This window comes from Lissotriton helveticus, chromosome 1_1 (genome assembly GCF_964261635.1).
Source record: "Lissotriton helveticus chromosome 1_1, aLisHel1.1, whole genome shotgun sequence".
NCBI lineage: Eukaryota > Metazoa > Chordata > Amphibia > Caudata > Salamandridae > Lissotriton > Lissotriton helveticus.
The window spans coordinates 428,352,565-428,371,545 of record NC_136057.1 but is presented as its reverse complement, the minus strand read 5'-3'; the positions used below and the strand labels follow the sequence as shown (position 1 = coordinate 428,371,545).

General features: G+C 50.1%; 1 protein-coding gene across 1 annotated transcript in view; it reads right to left on the bottom strand.

Moving 5' to 3' along the window:
* BICD1 (BICD cargo adaptor 1) overlaps positions 1–18,981 on the bottom strand; it is an 801,460-nt gene that overhangs the window by 82,296 nt on the left and 700,183 nt on the right. The window lies entirely within an intron of this gene.

The following is an 18,981-nucleotide window of genomic DNA, read 5'->3' as shown; positions in this document are numbered from 1 at the left end:
GTATGCGGCCAGCGTCCCTCTTCCCATTGGCTGCATGTGCAGGGACCGTCACGGGCACACATCGGCAACCGCACGTGCAAGCCTCACGGAAGGAAGCTTCAGTTGCAACAATGTTGTATCACTGGCGCCTCCATGGCGGTGCACGTACACAGCGGGGGAGGTGCAGGCCTATACACCCTGTAGATGTACTCAATGGACATGCCAGTTCATGACCCCCCTTACAGTCACCTTGCATCATCCACCGTACACCGGCCGGAGCGGCCGGCCCATGAACAACCGCCGTGCCAGGCCCTGCCCAGGACCGCCGTGCCGGCCATGGCAACAACCGCCATTGCACGGCCCTTCCACTACCGCCGTGCCAGGCCCTGCCCAGGACCGCCGTGCCGGCCATGGCAACAACCGCCATTGCACGGCCCTTCCACTACCGCCGTGCCAGGCCCTGCCCAGGACCGCCGTGCCGGCCATGGCAACAACCGCCATTGCACGGCCCTTCCACTACCGCCGTTCCCTGGCGGTCCGTGCAATGGCGGTTGTTGCCATGGCCGGCACGGCGGTCCTGGGCAGGGCCTGGCACGGCGGTTGTTCATGGGCCGGCCGCTCCGGCCGGTGTACGGTGGATGATGCAAGGTGACTGTAAGGGGGGTCATGAACTGGCATGTCCATTGAGTACATCTACAGGGTGTATAGGCCTGCACCTCCCCCGCTGTGTACGTGCACCGCCATGGAGGCGCCAGTGATACAACATTGTTGCAAATCGACCATCCGTCCCGGAACCTTACACATGCACTTGCCGGTGTGTGGGCGTGACGGTCTGTGCACGTGCAGACAGTGTGAATGTCGAAGGCGGCCCGCGTATGCCCAGACGTAAACAGCGGATGCAGTGCACCGCCATGGCGTGATCAATGTTAGCATCTTAGCCGATGATGCACCTTGTACCATTGTCTGCAGCTGCCTGCTCACGGTTGTGTGCGTGATTGCGTGGCTACACATGTCATGCTCCATCCCATGTGTGTCCATACCATGGCCATCGGTGAGCCACAAGTGTCCATCACGTGTGCATGTCCACATCGGGTAGTACCCTACACAATTCAGTCGTACCTCACATGTACACAGTAGATCCCGTATGAATGGGCACCTGTGAATCAGTTGTGAGTGAGTGGTATGTGTCAGATGATGACTATGGTGGGGGTTCTGTTGTGTACTGTACATGTGTGTTGCCTATTGTGTCCCCATGCATGTGATGTCCGTATGCCCACCATTCCTGGTGTTGCCATTGGGGCATCATGATATGGGGGGGTGGAGGGGTGTTTAATTTAGTATGTGTGCATGTACTTGCATGTGTGCATGTGATGTTGGGCCTACACATGTGGGTCATGTCACATGTCTGGTTGGCAGTGATGTTGAGGTGAGACACTGTGCATTGCACATGTTGCTAAACATCATGTTGCTAGTGGATGCACATTGTAGCTACGTCGGTCCATGTTGTCCTGACAATCAGAGGAGTCACACATATGACAAGCATACACTGGATACTACATGTTGGTAGAGGGCGTTGACATGTGATTGAGGTGCACACACGTGCGTTGTATGTTAATTGACTTCCATTCCATCTACTCCCACACAGGAGGGCTCCAAATGTCCTTCGCCCATACACTGTGCTGGAGGATATGGTGGACGAGGAGGTGATCCGGAAATTCAGGCTGGATCGCCGTCGATTGTTGCAACTTGTGACCCTATTGTCTCCTCATCTGCAGCCGCGAAGAACCTATCCAGGTTCCATGACACCCACGCAAAAGGTGATGGCGGCACTCCATTTCTTCGCAACAGGCACATTCCAGTACACAGTTGGAGATGCCGGGGGAATGTCACAGGCCATGTTCAGCACGGTACTCCGGGATGTACTGACAGCCATGATGCTGTACAAGCATGACTATATACATTTACCTCAGGCGGCGGACTTGCCAGCGGTCAAAGCTGGCTTCTATGCCCTGGGTCGTATACCACACGTTGTGGGTTCCATTGATGGCACGCATATCGCGATCATTGCACCACGGGCACGTGAGCAGGTGTATAGGAATCGGAAACACTTCCATTCCCTGAACGTGCAGGTGGTGTGCCAGGCCGACAACATCATCTCACATGTGTGTGCAAGATTCCCTGGCTCTGCACATGACGCCCACATCATGCGGAGCAGCATGGTCCCCCAACTGATGGCTAATCTTCGTCCAGCACAAGCGTGGCTTGTTGGTGAGTATGCTGTGGTGACAGGAGTGATATCTGTGTGGCATGGTGTGCCCCACAATGCAGGTTGTGATGTTTCTCTCTCTCTCTCTTCCACCAACACAGGCGACTCGGCTTACCCAAACAGGCCTTGGCTGCTCAGTCCCTTACGCAATCCCACTACACCAGGAGAAATGAGATACAATGATGCCCATGGTAGGACACGTCGAGTGGTAGAACGGACATTTGGCCTGCTCAAGTCAAGGTTTCGGTGCCTGGATAAGACTGGAGGGGCCCTGCCTTACTCACCAGGCAAAGTATGCAAGATCGTGATAGCGTGCTGCATGCTTCACAACCTGGCTGTGCGCTATAACATTGAACTGCTCTTGGACCCTGATGAACTGCAAGTTCCTCGCCCTCCCGACCCAGCCATGTCAACTGATGAGGATAGTGGTGAGGAGGAAGGTGTGGACCAGAGGCGCCAGATCATTGATCGCTACTTCCCTTGATTGTGAGTGTGCTCCTCTTGTGCTGCTTGGGTATGCCCTGTGAATGTGTGCTGGTGTTGTGGCATAGTGGTGTGCTTCATCTCTGTGTTCTGCTATGTGATGCATGCATGTGTGTGTGTGTGCTAAATTGTGGCCAATGCACGTCTCCATGATGTGTGTCGTCTCATCCATTACTGTTGTGATGCGTGTGGGTAGTTAAATGTTGCACTGCAGTGTGTTCTGATGTGTGTGATCTTGTTTCCTGACGTGTCTTTGCGGTTTCTATTTTCCCTAGGTCACTCCCGCAGCGCCATGATTCTGTACCAGTTGGATACCTGTACCTAGTAACATCTGTTTCTGATGCATTCATGTGAATAAACATGGAGACAACACATGATTGAGTGAGTAAGTGGCTTTTATTTACAAAATGTGCATGGGTGTAGGTGCATATTTACAAATGAGTGAAGGGGTGGGGGAGTGAGAGTTGAAGGTTATGGCAGATGAAATGTCCGTGCGGACACCACATAGGGTGGTGTCTGCCTAGTACAGCAGGCCTGTGGCAGGTGGGACCGGATAGTTGGCAGGGTGAATGGCATGCGCAGGTACTGGGACAGTCATTTTCTGTTCCTCTTGGAGCGTGTGGCAGGTGCTTCCACACTGCTGTCGCCCACTTCCAGCCTCGGTCGGCCCCTCCGTCTTACTGCCGGTACGGTGTCATCTGGTTGCGCAGGGGCATCGGGTACCACATCCGCCGCAGGTGGCGGTGGCGGTGGCGGTGGCGGTGGCGGTGGCGGTGGCCTGATTGTCCTGGTGAAGATGTCCACTAGTTGGCCAAGCCGCCTCTCAATGGCCCCCAACATTGCAGTGTTATCTACAAAGTCCTGGTGGGCCCGGTCTGCCTGTGCCTGACCACGTTGGTAGCTCACCTCCACCCTGCCCAGTGCCTCCAATGACTGTTGCACTGGATTGGGTGTGTTGGTATCCTCCCGTGTTCTTTGACGTATGCTCCTGCCTGCCGGATCTGGCCTTGCATCTCTGCCTTGCCTCACACTCTCCCTGCGTGGCTGGGATGGCGCTGGCACGGCGTTGGCCGTTGGGTTGGGCAGGGTGGCAGGAGTGGTGGTAGCAGTGGTGGTGGTGGTGGAGGTGGTGCTGGTGGTGGCTGTGCAGGTCACAGTGGCCGGTGTTGTCACAATGGCAGAGGCCGTAGTTGTTGGTGCAGGGGTGACCTGGGAGCCAGATGGCCCTGGCTGGCTGCTTGTGCCGGGATCATCCTCTGCCCCGGAGGTGGCTGGCCAATCGTCCCCTGAGACGTCTGTGATTGGCGAGTCTGGAGGGCGGGTGTTGCTTCCAGCTGTCAGATGAGGATGACCTGCAAAACCAAAATGTGATGATGAGTAATGTGGACTTGACAGGTTGTTTTCACTTTTTTGGCCGATTCTGTCTGCACTGGTACTCACCCCACCCACCACCACCGCCATCCCTATGGACATGGGGGCCTGTTGGGAGTTGTAGTTCCATCCCCTCACACCCACCACCACCCACCACCACCGCCACCGCCATCCCTATGGACATGGGGGCCTGTTGGGAGTTGTGGTTCCATCCCCTCACACCCACCACCACCGCCACCGCCATCCCTATGGACATGGGGGCCTGTTGGGAGTTGTGGTTCCATCCCCTCACACCCACCACCACCGCCATCCCTATGGACATGGGGGCCTGTTGGGAGTTGTGGTTCCATCCCCTCACACCCACCACCACCGCCACCGCCATCCCTATGGACATGGGGGCCTGTTGGGAGTTGTGGTTCCATCCCCTCACACCCACCACCACCGCCATCCCTATGGACATGGGGGCCTGTTGGGAGTTGTGGTTCCATCCCCTCACACCCACCACCACCGCCACCGCCATCCCTATGGACATGGGGGCCTGTTGGGAGTTGTGGTTCCATCCCCTCACACCCACCACCACCCACCACCACCGCCACCGCCATCCCTATGGACATGGGGGCCTGTTGGGAGTTGTGGTTCCATCCCCTCACACCCACCACCACCGCCATCCCTATGGACATGGGGGCCTGTTGGGAGTTGTGGTTCCATCCCCTCACACCCACCACCACCCACCGCCACCGCCATCCCTATGGACATGGGGGCCTGTTGGGAGTTGTGGTTCCATCCCCTCACACCCACCACCACCGCCATCCCTATGGACATGGGGGCCTGTTGGGAGTTGTGGTTCCATCCCCTCACACCCACCACCACCGCCATCCCTATGGACATGGGGGCCTGTTGGGAGTTGTGGTTCCATCCCCTCACACCCACCACCACCGCCATCCCTATGGACATGGGGGCCTGTTGGGAGTTGTGGTTCCATCCCCTCACACCCACCACCACCGCCACCGCCATCCCTATGGACATGGGGGCCTGTTGGGAGTTGTGGTTCCATCCCCTCACACCCACCACCACCGCCATCCCTATGGACATGGGGGCCTGTTGGGAGTTGTGGTTCCATCCCCTCACACCCACCACCACCGCCACCGCCATCCCTATGGACATGGGGGCCTGTTGGGAGTTGTAGTTCCATCCCCTCACACCCACCGCCACCGCCATCCCTATGGACATGGGGGCCTGTTGGAGTGATTTCGACGTTGGTGAGTATGTGGACTGCATGCATGGGTTGGGCTCTGGGAGATGTGTCTTCACAGTTGTGTGAGGCACACCATGTAGTAGTGCTCGTGGTGCTTGGTTTGTACTTACCAGCCTCTTCTCCCTCAGGAAGTCCATCAAGGCTCTCAGGGTGGATGATGGTCATCACCTTCTCCTCCCACTCGGTGTAGGGTAAGGGCTCCGGAGGGGTTCCACCGCCTGTATGATTAGCCCGGAGATAGTTCTTGGCTCGTATGGCTTTGACTCGGGTCTTTAGATCGTGCCACCGCCTCTGGATGTCCTGCTTCGTCCTCGGGACGCTCTTGGAGGCATTCACCCTGGTGACTATCCGGTCCCACATGCTGTTTCTCCTGGCTATGCTGGTCTGCTGCACTAGGGCCCCGAATAAGTGGGGTTCCACACGGATGATCTCATCGACCATAACCTTCAACTCGGTGTCAGTGAATTTGGGGGTTTTTTTTGGTGCCATGGTGTGTGGTGCTCGGGGTGTGGGTTTGCGTGGATGGGGTGGTGCAGGTGTGTGGTGTGTAAGAATGGTGTGGTGGGTGTTTGTGTGGTGGGTGTGTTTGGGTGTGGGTTGTGTGAATGCTATTTCTCTTTGGGCTCAGTTCAGTGGTGTGTCCTGCTAGCAGCTATGCTGTGATGCAGAGGAGTTGTGGAGTGGGTGGGAGTTCTTTTATGGTGTGTGTCTAGACCGTGTCTGAATGGTTATTGGCAGTCAGGTGCTAGGTGGGAGTGTTGGCAGGTGTGGATTGTGTGGTGCTTGGCGGTGGATCATTGTGTGTTGTGATTGGTTTGGATATTTTCGGTGGGTGGGCGTTTTTTTTCGTGTGTTTGGTGATAAACTTCCGTGCCAATGTATGGCATTGGTTTGACAGTAGGGATGTTGTTTGTGTTGTCGTTCCGCTGTGGTGCACGGATTCTCGGTGCATTGGTTCCGCTGCGGACGTGGATGGCGGTGACTACCGGGGTACTTGCGGAGTTATCCTAATTGCGGACACGGACATTGCGCAGGTATAGCGGGGGTGGTGGATGTATTCGCGGTCATGTGCGTACGCGGCGGTCGGTGTTTTTACTGTTCCGTCCGCCTGCCGCGGACTCAGGTGTACTCCGACCGCCGCGGACGGGGATTGGAGTGCTCCGTACGCCGCGGTCGGCGTTTTTTGTATGTTTTATCCTAATTGCTGTTGCGGATTTTCCGCGGACAGGTCCGGAGTAGCTTGCCACCTTCCGCGGCGGACGGTACACGTTTCCGTCCGCCATCCTAATCGACCCCTTGATACAGTGTCAACACACCATGTTTTTTGGAAAATACATATATCGAAAGAGCCTACAAAAATCCCCCAGTCAAGGTCAGCAAGTTTTGATTTAAGACCAGCTGCATTCCTTGACACAACCATCCATTATTCCGAGGGAGTTTGAGGAAGTTGTCGGGGGAATGGTAGTAGCTTGTTGACATAACATTGCCCCAATCTGGGAGGGTTAAGCTTCAACTTGATGTCAGAAGGGGCCATGCCAACCGATCTGACTTCCCAGGCTATTAAATTGTCGCCCATGGTCTGTGACATTGGTAAAATTGTGACATAGTCAAAATTGGCTCCTGGCACCACATGTCGAGATACTGATTCAATGTTGAAGTAAACTATAAAGCAGCATGTGCGAACACGACGTAACCGGTGAGTTACTTTATTGGTCAACACGTCCTTTACTTCTATCTTCCCACTTGGCAGTTTAGGCATTTTGTGCATGTACACTTTCCTTGTCGAAGCTCTTCCCTTAGTGCCTAAGTCTGTATTGATTCAGAAAAGGGGGTGGTGATGAACAGAGTGTCTGAATTAAGCAGACCACTCTTACCCAGTCCAAAGATCAGGGCTTGATCCATCACCGTTATTTAGCTCACTGCCCCATCCCAGCTCAGAACCTGGCTATATGCAAATTAGTCTGTCCCTGGCCCAGTGCATCATGGGAACAGGGCAGACCAAACTACCAAGCCAATTCTTCACCAGAAAGGAGACAAGCTTCCGGGGACCGGTTTCTGCCATTTCAGGCGGCGTCGGCCCGGCTTGCTTGAATCCTGATGGAGCAGTGAGCAAGGGACTCATGTCTGAGTATACCCTTCCACGCTTATGGTGGACAAAATGATTCAGAAAAGGGGGCAGAAACCGGTCCCCGGAAGCTTGTTTCCTTCCCAGTATAAGAATTGGCTTGGTAGTTTGGTTTGCCCTGTTCCCATCATGCACTGGGACAGGAACAGGAACAGACTAATTTGCATATAGCCAAGTTATAGTCAAAAGTCTATTTATATTCAAACCTTTGAGGTATTTAAAATGTACTCTTCAATCAAGAGTCAATAGTTCACCAGTTAAATTTATAAAACCTTTCTTTCTTTTGCACCAGCAATGTGTGATTTTTTTTTTCTCATAAAATTAAAATCACACCTAACAGCATCGCTTGCATGATTTGTTAGGTTGCGACACAACCTATTTAACTTTTTTCCTTGATTAGCACAGTCTTGATCAACCCATCCCAATAGTAAACTAGTTTTATTTGCACTTGAAGTATTCCTAGGATTGTATTCTGCTTTCAGGTAGTACAGAACTATTTTTACGAGGTAATTCGCTGGTCGCTGCATTTCTTTGCCGAAAGAAGATAAAAACACCTTTTTTTAATGTATGTAATCTTAGCTGGTGCCCTTTTTATCAGGTGTCATTTCAAACATGTATGCACTGCACAGCACCTTACTACGCACATTTCTGGTTAGTAATGCATTTTAACGACTGCTCTGCACTTTATTGCCTGCACTGCACTTTATTATGCGAATCTCTGACGCACTCGAACAGATTCATGGTCTATTTTATTCACAGTCAGTCACAGAAGGTACAGCATATTTGTATGAACAACATTGGTTTTAGTAATGCATTTTAAAGACTGTTCTGCACTTTAATGACTGCACTGGACTTTACTGTGTGAATCCCTGACCCACTCTAATGGCTTCACTGTCTATTTTATTCACAGTCAGGCACATAACGTACAGCATGTTAGTATGTTCATCATTGGTTTTAACGGGGGACAACTCCATTGTCATTGGCTACTTAAAATGTTGCAATGATTTTCAGTAACCATGCAAATAAAAAAACTAAACTTGAAGCTGGAAATCATTGTAGTACTTGACTCTCTCATGGTAGTGAAGCAGAGCAGTCCAAGGCCTACTCAGGGAAGGAGTGTGGGTTAGCAATCCCAATTTGCTGGCACAAACAACACCACTCAATAAATTATTCTCCAGCAAGTGATTTTTCTTTTAAAATGAAAAGTATGTTTATTACACACACACACACACACACTACTAAACACTACACATCACATATATACATCAGGTAGATAGAATACCTTTGGTGACACCCTTATTTTACAAGTTACCCCTAGGGGCTCCTGAACCCCAAAATCCCCCCTCACCAATGTCTGATACAACATTATCAAGTAATGAAGGATCATTTAAATAAGGCAGGCCTATTGGCTTTGTCAAGGGGTCATCACATCATTATAATAACATGCACATGTAAGAATTCAACCATTACAACCATAAAAAGCAATAGTCATACTCTAATTCTTCCACTGAAAGTATATCCATCTAACTGTTTATCAATAAGGTTGTCAATAAAGCATTTCTTTGCAAAGCTACACAAAAATATGTGTCAGAGTCTTTCTTTAACTCTTTGAAGGCCACATAATGCAGCCATAGAACCAACCTCAAGGTGTTCCTGCAATCCAGAGCCCAAAAACCAAAGCATTAGTTCAGAGAGCGCATGAAAATATCAACATCCTTCCCTAAGGTCCTGAATTTAATATGGGGACTTTTGTTGCACCAAATCTAGGGAAGGCCCATGCTGCACTCCCTGCATTATGGGCACGTCTCATCCAGTTTCGATCATAAACAATGAGCTGCAAAAGCCACTTTTCTTTTTCACAATTGCGGACTTGTGTCCCCACCCCCGGACCTAAATTCTTTCACCAGAATGTTTCTTTGTTGCGTCAGCCCCTGGGGACATGGGAGTCATGGGGCAGTCTGAAGCATGCATGCCCTCTCCCTCAACAAATAAATAAATAATTATATGCTGTGTCCTGGGCTCTAAGCGGTACAAAAGGGGGTGGTGATGGACGGATCATCTGAACCAATCAAACACTCACACCCAGTCAAAAGATCTGGGTTTGATCCATCACCGTTCTTTAGCCCACTCGCCACCCCAGTTCAGACATGGCTATATGCAAATCAGTCTGACCCTGTGCCTCATGGGAACAGTCCAGCCCGAACTGCCAAGCCATGCCTTCCCTGGACCGGAAACAAGCTTCCGAGGACCGGTTTCTGGCATTCCAGCCGTCTTGAGCCCGGCTTGCTTGAATCCAGTGGCAAAGTGAGCAAGGGACTCACGTCTGAGCATACCCTGCCACACTTATGGCGGCCAAAAGCGGTACAAAAGGGGGTGGTGATGGACGGAGCATCTGAACCAATCAAACACTCACACCCAGTCAAAAGATCTGGGTTTGATCCAACACCGTTCTTTAGCCCACTCGCCACCCCAGTTCAGACATGACTATATGCAAATCAGTCTGACCCTGTGCCTCATGGGAACAGTCCAGCCCATGTCTGAACTGGGGTGGCCCCAGTACAGACCCGTCGTCGAGCCAGAAAGAGACCTTCTGCCCCATGGTTCTCCGATTCCCTCAGACTCCTCAGGCAAGAAGTGAGGAGGAAGGAGAGGCTCTGGCACTCTAGCTGGGACCTTAAGAACAAGGAAGCCCATAAACTCCTTGTCAAGAAATATAAGGCTAATATTGTGCAGGCCAAACAAGACCATTTTGTGGCCCTAACTACTTCGCTCTCCTCGCCAAAGGAGCTCTTTAAGATCGTTGATTCTTTAATCAACCTACAAGCCCCTGATCCGGTAGTACCATCGCAAGACCTATGTGATAGAATTGCCACCTTCTTTCACACCAAAATACTGGACATTCATCTGGCTCTTGAGGAGCAAAGAGCATGTACTACTGGGCCCTCTGTTTGGGTTGAGATGAATAAGACCACCATTAACATCTCCCCATCCTGCACTCTGGATTCCTTTCCCCCGCTAGTTCTGCAGGATCTTGAGTCTTTGCTTGATAAGACTAAGTCAGGCTCTCCCCTGGATGTATGTCCACTAAAAATTATCAAGCAATGTAGGGAGACCTTTCTGCCTCCGTTGCTAGATATAATGAATCTAGCCATTAAGAAAGGTATCTTCCCCTTAGAGTGGAAAAGTGCCGTAGTGAAACCGCTGTTGAAGAAGGCCTCCCTTGATCCTGAGGTCTTAAAAAATTTCCGTCCGATTTCGCTGCTCCCAGCCCCAGCGAAGATGCTTGAGGTACATCTAAACAAGCACCTCGCTGCTTTTGTGGAAAGCTCGGGTTGCCTGGACTCCTCCCAGCACGGATTCAGGAGGGAACACAGCACCGAGTCGGCCCTCACCATCGTGCTTGACAAGATCCGCACAACTGTGGATGGGGGCCAGACCTCCCTCCTGGTCCTGTTAGATCTGACTGCGGCCTTCGATACCCTCTCCCCCTCAGTTCTTGCTTCCCGTCTGAGGGATGTGGGGGTGAAGGACTCTGCTTTAGATCTGCTGACTTCCTTCCTTGATGGTAGAGTACAAAGAGTCAAGCTGGGGGAGTTTATATCTCCATCCCGACCAGTGCTATGTGGGGTCCCACAAGGGTCGGCTCTCAGTCCGACCCTATTCAACATCTACGTGACCCCACTGGCCAGACTGATAAGATCTTTCGGGATGGAGGTGGTTTCTTACGCAGACGACACCCAAATCCTCGTCTCTCTCTCCCATTCAGATGTACAAACGGCCTCCAGGTTTAGATCTTGCATGGAGGCGGTTGGGTACTGGATGGTCCAGAACTCTCTCAAACTGAATGGGGAGAAGACAGAGGTAATGGTGTTCGGAGGGAAAGAGAATATCTGGTCAGCCAACTGGTGGCCTGATTCGTTAGGAGATTGTCCTTCCCCCACAACATCCGCTAAGAACCTTGGGGTGATTATAGACCCCGCCCTGGATATGGGCAGGCAGGTGAGTAGAACCATCTCCACCTGCTGGGGATTGATTCACACCCTGCGAAGGATCAGGAAATACCTCTCCTTACAGTCCAGAAAACAAATTGCTGTTGCACTTATTGGCTCACGTCTGGACTACTGTAATGCGCTGTATGTGGGGCTAAGCAGGAGCCTTCTGCAGCGCTTACAGGTGGTCCAGAACGCTATAGCCAGATTTGTCCTGGATGTTCCCAAACGTTCGTCGGCCACGCTGGCCAGGAAAACTCTGCACTGGCTACCGGTAGAATACCGAGTCCGGTTTAAGGCTCTATGCATGACTTACAGAGCCATAGCGAAAAACAGCGATTTGGGAGTTGGTTCCATCATCTCCCTCTACACTCCCGGAAGGAGCTTACGCTCCTCCGGGAAATCGCTCTTGACAGTCCCCCGCACTCGAAAAGCTAAGTGGGGTGGCAGGGCTTTTTCTACCCTAGCCCCCAAATGGTGGAATGATCTTCCCCTCGATCTTAGGTCCCTGCCTTCCCTACAGAAATTCCGATGTGCCCTTAAAACTCGCCTCTTCCTGCAAGCCTATATGTAAGGATGTATGTTTTAAACTTTTGATGGTATTGTTAGGCGCCTTGACACCTTCGGGTTATTGTTTTGCGCATTATAAATTATTATCAAATCAATCCAGCCCGAACTGCCAAGCCATGCCTTCCCTGGACCGGAAACAAGCTTCCGAGGACCGGTTTCTGGCATTCCAGCCATCTTCAGCCCGGCTTGCTTGAATCCAGTGGCAAAGTGAGCAAGGGACTCACGTCCTGGGCTTTGGCTGACCTCGGGGTAATATTTAGAATTTTAGCAGCAAAGCCCCATGTGCTCAGTTTCTTGTTTTAAGGCATGTTAAAATGGTCATATCTTCAAAGGAGCATGCGCCGATTTAAAGGATCTTTAGATTATGTTGATCCTGATGGCGAGCCTGCTGGGCTCTAACAGGTGCACTTTATAGGGAGCAGGGTTTTACAGCTCCCTACGTCAGCCTTCTCCTCTGACTGCTGGTGGGGGTATATTGTGTGGCCCCTCTACAACTAGCCTGCCCACATTGCCCAGGCCTGAGAGCCTCCTGGCTGCATGGGAGGACACTCAGGGCCATTGTAATCCAGATATTCCCTACAACTGGTCCTTAATTGGCATAAGGGGACCAGCGTCACTGGCCCTGGAGACACTCATCTAGTCCTGGGGTCAGCTGGAGACAAAGCCCTTAGTCCAACTTTGCAGGGCATCAGGTGGCTTCTCTTTCCACCTAGCCATTCTTCCACTGTTGTTGCTCCCTGTTTCCAGCATCTTCTTTTCTGTTACTCCCTTGTTCAGGAGTTTTCAAGTTTACGTGGGGGTGGAAACACCTAGATGACAAGCAAACCTGGCCAATCCAGAATACCACATCTTACTTCCACCACTCTCCCAGCCCTCCTGCACAGCATTATGGGACAATCCAAAATGGTGCTGCCAAGTTCTCCGTAAAGAGCTCCTCTAAGGGCCTCAGCGCCATCCCTAACTGACATCACTGCCAGATCAATTCCCACCAAATCTTCAAAAGTGAGCCCCTACTGTGTTGACTCCACATTTCTGTGCTTTTTTCTTTGTCCAGTGGGCCTGGGGTGTCTCACCCCAGTGCAGTATGACAAGTTAATTATCAGATGACGATTCCCCCACACACACTTTTCTCTCCCTGGAACTAGGTCAATCATTGATAATGGCTCCTTTTGTGTTGAGAGGCTTTTCTTCCCTCTGCTAGGTAGCAGAGTAATTAGCTTGGCCCAGCCAGTGGGACAAAGGTCGGGAATCTGAGTATGAGCTGAGCCAGAGAAATATGATAATTCTTGATGCTCATTAGATGTATATCTTATGTGTTGAGAACTGTATATTCAAAAATGTTTTACCTCATTTTGATTAATTCCTGGACTGTGTAGGCCTAAGTGGAGCACAACAGTGCTTCAAGGCAGATTTCACTTATATGTATAATACAGTAAAGCACTACAAACCTATATTTGAATGCCGACTAATATTATAAGACCTACCTCAGGTGATCACATATCCTTGCAGATTGTGCACTATGGTAGTATCACACACATACACTGCACACATGCTTATACACATGTGTAACCAGCCTAGTGCCCCTTACTCTAGCTGAACCACAGCAGCCTTATCTCAAAAGGCAGACACTGGTGGCAAACATGCTCAGTCCAATTGCTGTGAATTTCCCATGAGTGAGATTCAGGTAGTGAGACTCACCTTGAGTAGAGGTCCAAATACTGGGTGATGAAAAGCGAAAAGACGTTGTGGATTAAATGAGCAAACAATGGGAGATATGCCCCTTCTGTGTCATATAAAGTCAGTCCTCTATTCCACCAAACCCGGTATTCTTTTCAGTCCACATGTTTAGCGTAGAGTTCTTAGTTTGTTCGTTGACATTGTTGTAAAACTTTTGTGAAGGCATCCAAAAGTTAGACTTAGTTCTATCAACCACAAATGCGGCCTTTGTAGAGGCGCTAAAAACACTGCTGCAGTACATAAAGACTATAAAATTAGAATGTAACACACTTGTCACTGTTTGCCTACTGCCCTCTTCCTTTCTAGGTAAATTGTAGGGAAAACGCTTAACTTATTATACTGCTCATCTTTTTTCATAAATAAGGTAAATACAAGAGTAGGATAGAAATGAAAAGCAAGACAAGAGCAGATGACAATAATTGGCTTGATGTAACCCCAACAGTTAGCTTGTCACAGAAGTCCATTGGCTACCAGATTGTCAGGTCAGGTCAAGAAACTTTACGACCTCATGCGGAGCTTTTCATACCCACCCAGATGACATACACCTTGTATTAGGCCAAAGTAGTCTGATGTGGAGAATTCCAAGGTAAGAAACAGGGAAGGTTACTCTCTGGGTGACAGGTGCCAATCGCCACAACTGTCAGTTAGCTGAATGAGCAAATACAGCCTACAGCTCTTATTCCTTGGTTCCCCCCCAAAAATGCTCTCTTGTAACCCTCTGTAACTTTCTGGATGACAATTCTTCAAGAGGCAATCACCCCTGTATCACTGCAGGTTAACAGCAACTCGCTCTGGCTGTAATCCGCAAGCCACACCAGCTTCTCTACAACACCCTACCTATTTGGTGCTGGGTCTCAAACCTCTTTTATCAAACTTCCTTGTAAACCTATTCACCCATGGAGGCTTATCTCTGACAGAACCATCTTCCAAAACTACAAATGTCAGAATCTCCAAGCCACAATCATATGTTTAGGAATGGCATTGATTTATGTAGTCTTGTAAATATAAGCTCAAAGATTTTTGCAACAGTATTCTATGTAGTGGCAGAGAGAATGAACCATTTCCTAGCTAACATAATGGAAAGTTTCAATTCTATTAAGGACACAGAGATACAGATTATGCTTTTCTTTCTTTATTTATTACAAACAGCAGCCATGTCAAAACACAATAATAAACTTCATTTCCCATAAACCCAGGAAAAATGAAGTGAAATGTTAATCAGCCAATGGGACGCCAGGATCTGCCTTCATCCACTCTTGTCCCTATCTCTTTCCTCCTTTCTTCCTGCAACAAATGCAGGTAGTGGAAGATCTTACTCCTGTTTGGAATGCTCTGATCTTTCAATAAGCAAAGCATCAATATTACGCCTCATGTAACACCAAAGGAAACAATACAAGTGACATCAGTACAATGCATTTGAAAAAAGACTTATGGTCCCCAGCAATAAAATATGCCTTAAACATTTTTAACCCCATGACAGCAAAAATATTACTCGCACCAATTAAATAGATTCACAGTCCTTTGTGCGATGGTCAGGGAACAGACCGCCTTATGTGGTTTCCTAAGAGCAATGAGCAACTATTGTTTCTCATGGGGAGTTCCACAGTTACAGCTTCATATGCCCTAATACAGTGAACCACACACAGTTTTGGGGAACCCGCAATAGCCTGGTGTGAAATCAGGCACGAGTTACACTTTGTCTGCCTACAGACATGGAAGGTGACCCCCATCTAGGATAGATGTCCTCCCTGTAATATCAAAGGGCCGAACATTGGACACTCCCCTGTAGGAGACCAGACACAACATAGTGGCCAACCTGGCTGACAGCTGTTTGTGAGAAAGGTAGTTGCTACTAGGCTATGAGAGGAAAAGGTTCAAGACCATCTTGACATCCCAAAGAGCCAAGGGGCTCATTAGGATGGCATAACGATTGCCACCGCCGGGCCGGCAGTGGCAATCGTTACGCCATTCTACTGTGAAATACCCCCGCCATATCATGATGGCGGTGGGTATCAGAGCGGACGCAAAGTCCGTGCGCCCCTTTTCCGGCGGTTGGCAATCATCACGATTGCCGGCCGGGCGGAGCCAGGCCAGTAATATGGTGGCAGTGCCTAGCAGGCACCGGCAGCCATATTAGGATGTGGGCAGTTAAAGGCCTTTCCATGGTGGCAAAAGGCTGGCGGGGATTGGCTTTGGGGGCTCGTTGAGGGCCCCTGGGGGGTGTGGGGGAGGTGCACTTGGGAGGTACCCATGGAACCCCCCTGTAGTTCTGTGCATGCCCTTTTACCATTGTGGATGGTGCTGTAACCAGCAGCACCGTATGCAGTGGTAAAAGGCCAGTATGCACCCGCCAGTATGGCGGGCGCATCTTAATTGGACCAGTAGGACCGCCCATCATCATAATGAGCGCCAAAGACCTCAACTCCAGAGGAAAAGGCAAATGGATACATCTGAGCAGTTGTTGGACCAGTGGAGGTTCCCCAACTGGGCGGCCTCCTACATGGGCATGGTCCGCCAGAATTGCTAAACTAACGGTATTGACCGATCTATAGGCCATCCCATCTGGAGCCAATGAAGCCAAAAATTCAAGATATTGACAACATCTATCCCCACACAATTCAGATTCCATTGCTGGCACCAACCCAATCATCGCAACCAGGCTCATTGGTATTGTTTAACCAGACTATCCACCCAGGCACTAGAAAGGAGGTCCACAGCGCTTTTTGAAAGTCCCAGGACTTGTAATCGAGACCTGTAATCCTTCACGCCATGATTTGGAGGGTTCCGTTTATCATCAGATGGTGCGATTCCCTGGGAGGTCTCTGATGAAAGCTGGATGTAGGGGTAGACGGATTGGAAAATCCCATGAAAGTTCCATCAGAATAGTCTTGCGACTTCCACATTTGAGTCACTACCACCAGTTTCATCATCATGGCAAAGGAAGGGAAAGACATACCCTCTCTCCACTGACCAGTCCTGAAGGAAAGCAAAGGTCACCACCATGCCGGAATTTGGTCTCCAACTGAAGTCCTGGTGAAGTTGGTGGTCCAGACAGGATGTAAAAAAGTCTATTGTAAATGGACCCCATTGTTCCAAGAGGGCTTGGAACATGGCCAGAACCAATTTCCACAGGCTTGTATCTCTGTGATGTCGTGATTGCTAATCCGGGACTTGGTTGGCTGTCCCTGGAAGGTGTTGTACCTTCACCGAATTCTGGTGTTCGAGGCAATTCTCCCAAAAGCTCTTGGCCAGATCTCAGAGGGCCCTGAACCGAGTGCCCCCCTCAGATGATTGATGTAACGGACTGCTGCTACATTGTCTATTTTCAAGAGAACGCAACACTGCGCTTGGTCTTTGGTCCAGCACTTCCAGCAAAGGAATCTGTCATCAGGTCTAGACAATTGATATGCAGGGACTGTTCTGAGGCCAATCAGTAGCCTCCACTGGTAAACTCCCAAAAGTGTGCTCCAACCACTGCCCTTGGCACTGGATTCGATCACGAGATCTGCTTGGGAACTAAAAATGGCATGCTCATTCCATGCCTCCATGTCCATGAGCCACCATCGCAGTTTGCCCTTGACCTCTTCTGTGCAAGGAATGTATTGGCAGTATGTGAGGCCGCGGCACAAGTGAGTTGCCATCAAACATTGTAGGACACAGAAATGCAGATATCCCAGGAAGGTGGCCTGAATGGAGGATGAAAGGAGACCGACCACTCTGGCAAATTGATGGATGGCGGTAGCTGATTTGGAGAAGGTCCTGTGCACCTTGTGCCATTTTTGGCCATCTTCCTGGATGGCAGACTCAGAGTAGTCCCCATCGAGTTGATTACAAAACCCAGGAAGGTAAGATTTTGAGAAGGATTTCTCATGGTTGATAATCAACCCCAGGGACTGGAGAAGATCCATTGTTTTTTCCAGATGCATAGAAAGCAAGCAAGGGCATTGGCCATTGAGGAGCATGTCGTGCAGGCACACTATCATGCATATCCCGAACACCCTTAGGCGAAACACCAGTGGGCTGAGGAGAGTCCAATGAGAAGAGAGTTAATCGGAAAGGTCTGGCCTTTCCATTGGAATTAGAGGAACCATCGATATGGTGGGTAGATTGGAATCATCCGGTAAGCATCCTTGATATCGTACTAGCCAGTTATTGGGACTCAGGAGATCGTGAAGAAGATGAATACCATCCATTTTGAAGTGCCAAAAAACCAGCCATTCGTTTAATTCCCAGAAATTGAATACCAGGTGCTGGCCCCCATCCCGTTTCCCCACCAGAAACAGATTGCTGAGGAAACCTGAATGGTGAATAGTGGATGGGAGAATGCCCCCCCATTGGAGAGGAGTTCCTGGATTTCTACCTGGATAAATATGATCTCCTGTTCCAAGATGAGGAGGGGGCAAGAATGGACAGGTACAGGTTGGAAGAGAGGCCTAAAAAACAATGGGAAAATCTTGAATGGTTTAGACCACTCAGGCGTCGGATGTGAGATGTTGCCAATTATCTATGAAATGTGCTAAACAATCCCTCAAAAGTTTTCGGAAAATTAGGGTTAGACTTACTGTGTGCGTTGGTGTCAGGGCCTCCATCTCGGCAACCGGTTCGAAATCCTCTATGTCGAGGATATACTCTAGTCAGGGAGAACATCCCCAAGGTGGGAGGAGTCTTGTCATTTATCATGCCTAGAAGGTTGGTCTCTATTGGTGAAATCCGATGGTTGAATACACACTGAGAGGTGATTGGGCTTTGTCCTCGGAATTGAAAATTGAGACAAATTTCCCAAGCTCTTTGATGAATGGTTTGCAGAAGAGCCCGCCCCGTGCCACTTGTCTGGCTTACGAAGTCACCTGTTCCCCTAGTTTGGGAAGGAGTCATCTGCGCCTCTTGGTGGAGGTGGTGCAGTTGGGTTGCCCAGCAAAATAATGGCACACTGGGCCCAGGAAGAAAGGAGTTCTGGGGAAATGAGTGTCCCGATGCCTTAACATTCTCCTCCATGTCTAATATTTCGGTCAGTGACCTTGTCACATCCAGGAGCGGTCAGTACCCTTCTATGGTTCCCTGATGTATTTAACCAGAAAGGTGGCCTTTCTGGCACCAATCTCAGGCGTGATGGCTTCCTTGCCGTCCAAAGAGGAGTGGAGGCACTAGGCCTGAAGGTGGTTATGTATTTCTTTATCAATGGTTTATCAATGGTTTTGCGCATTAT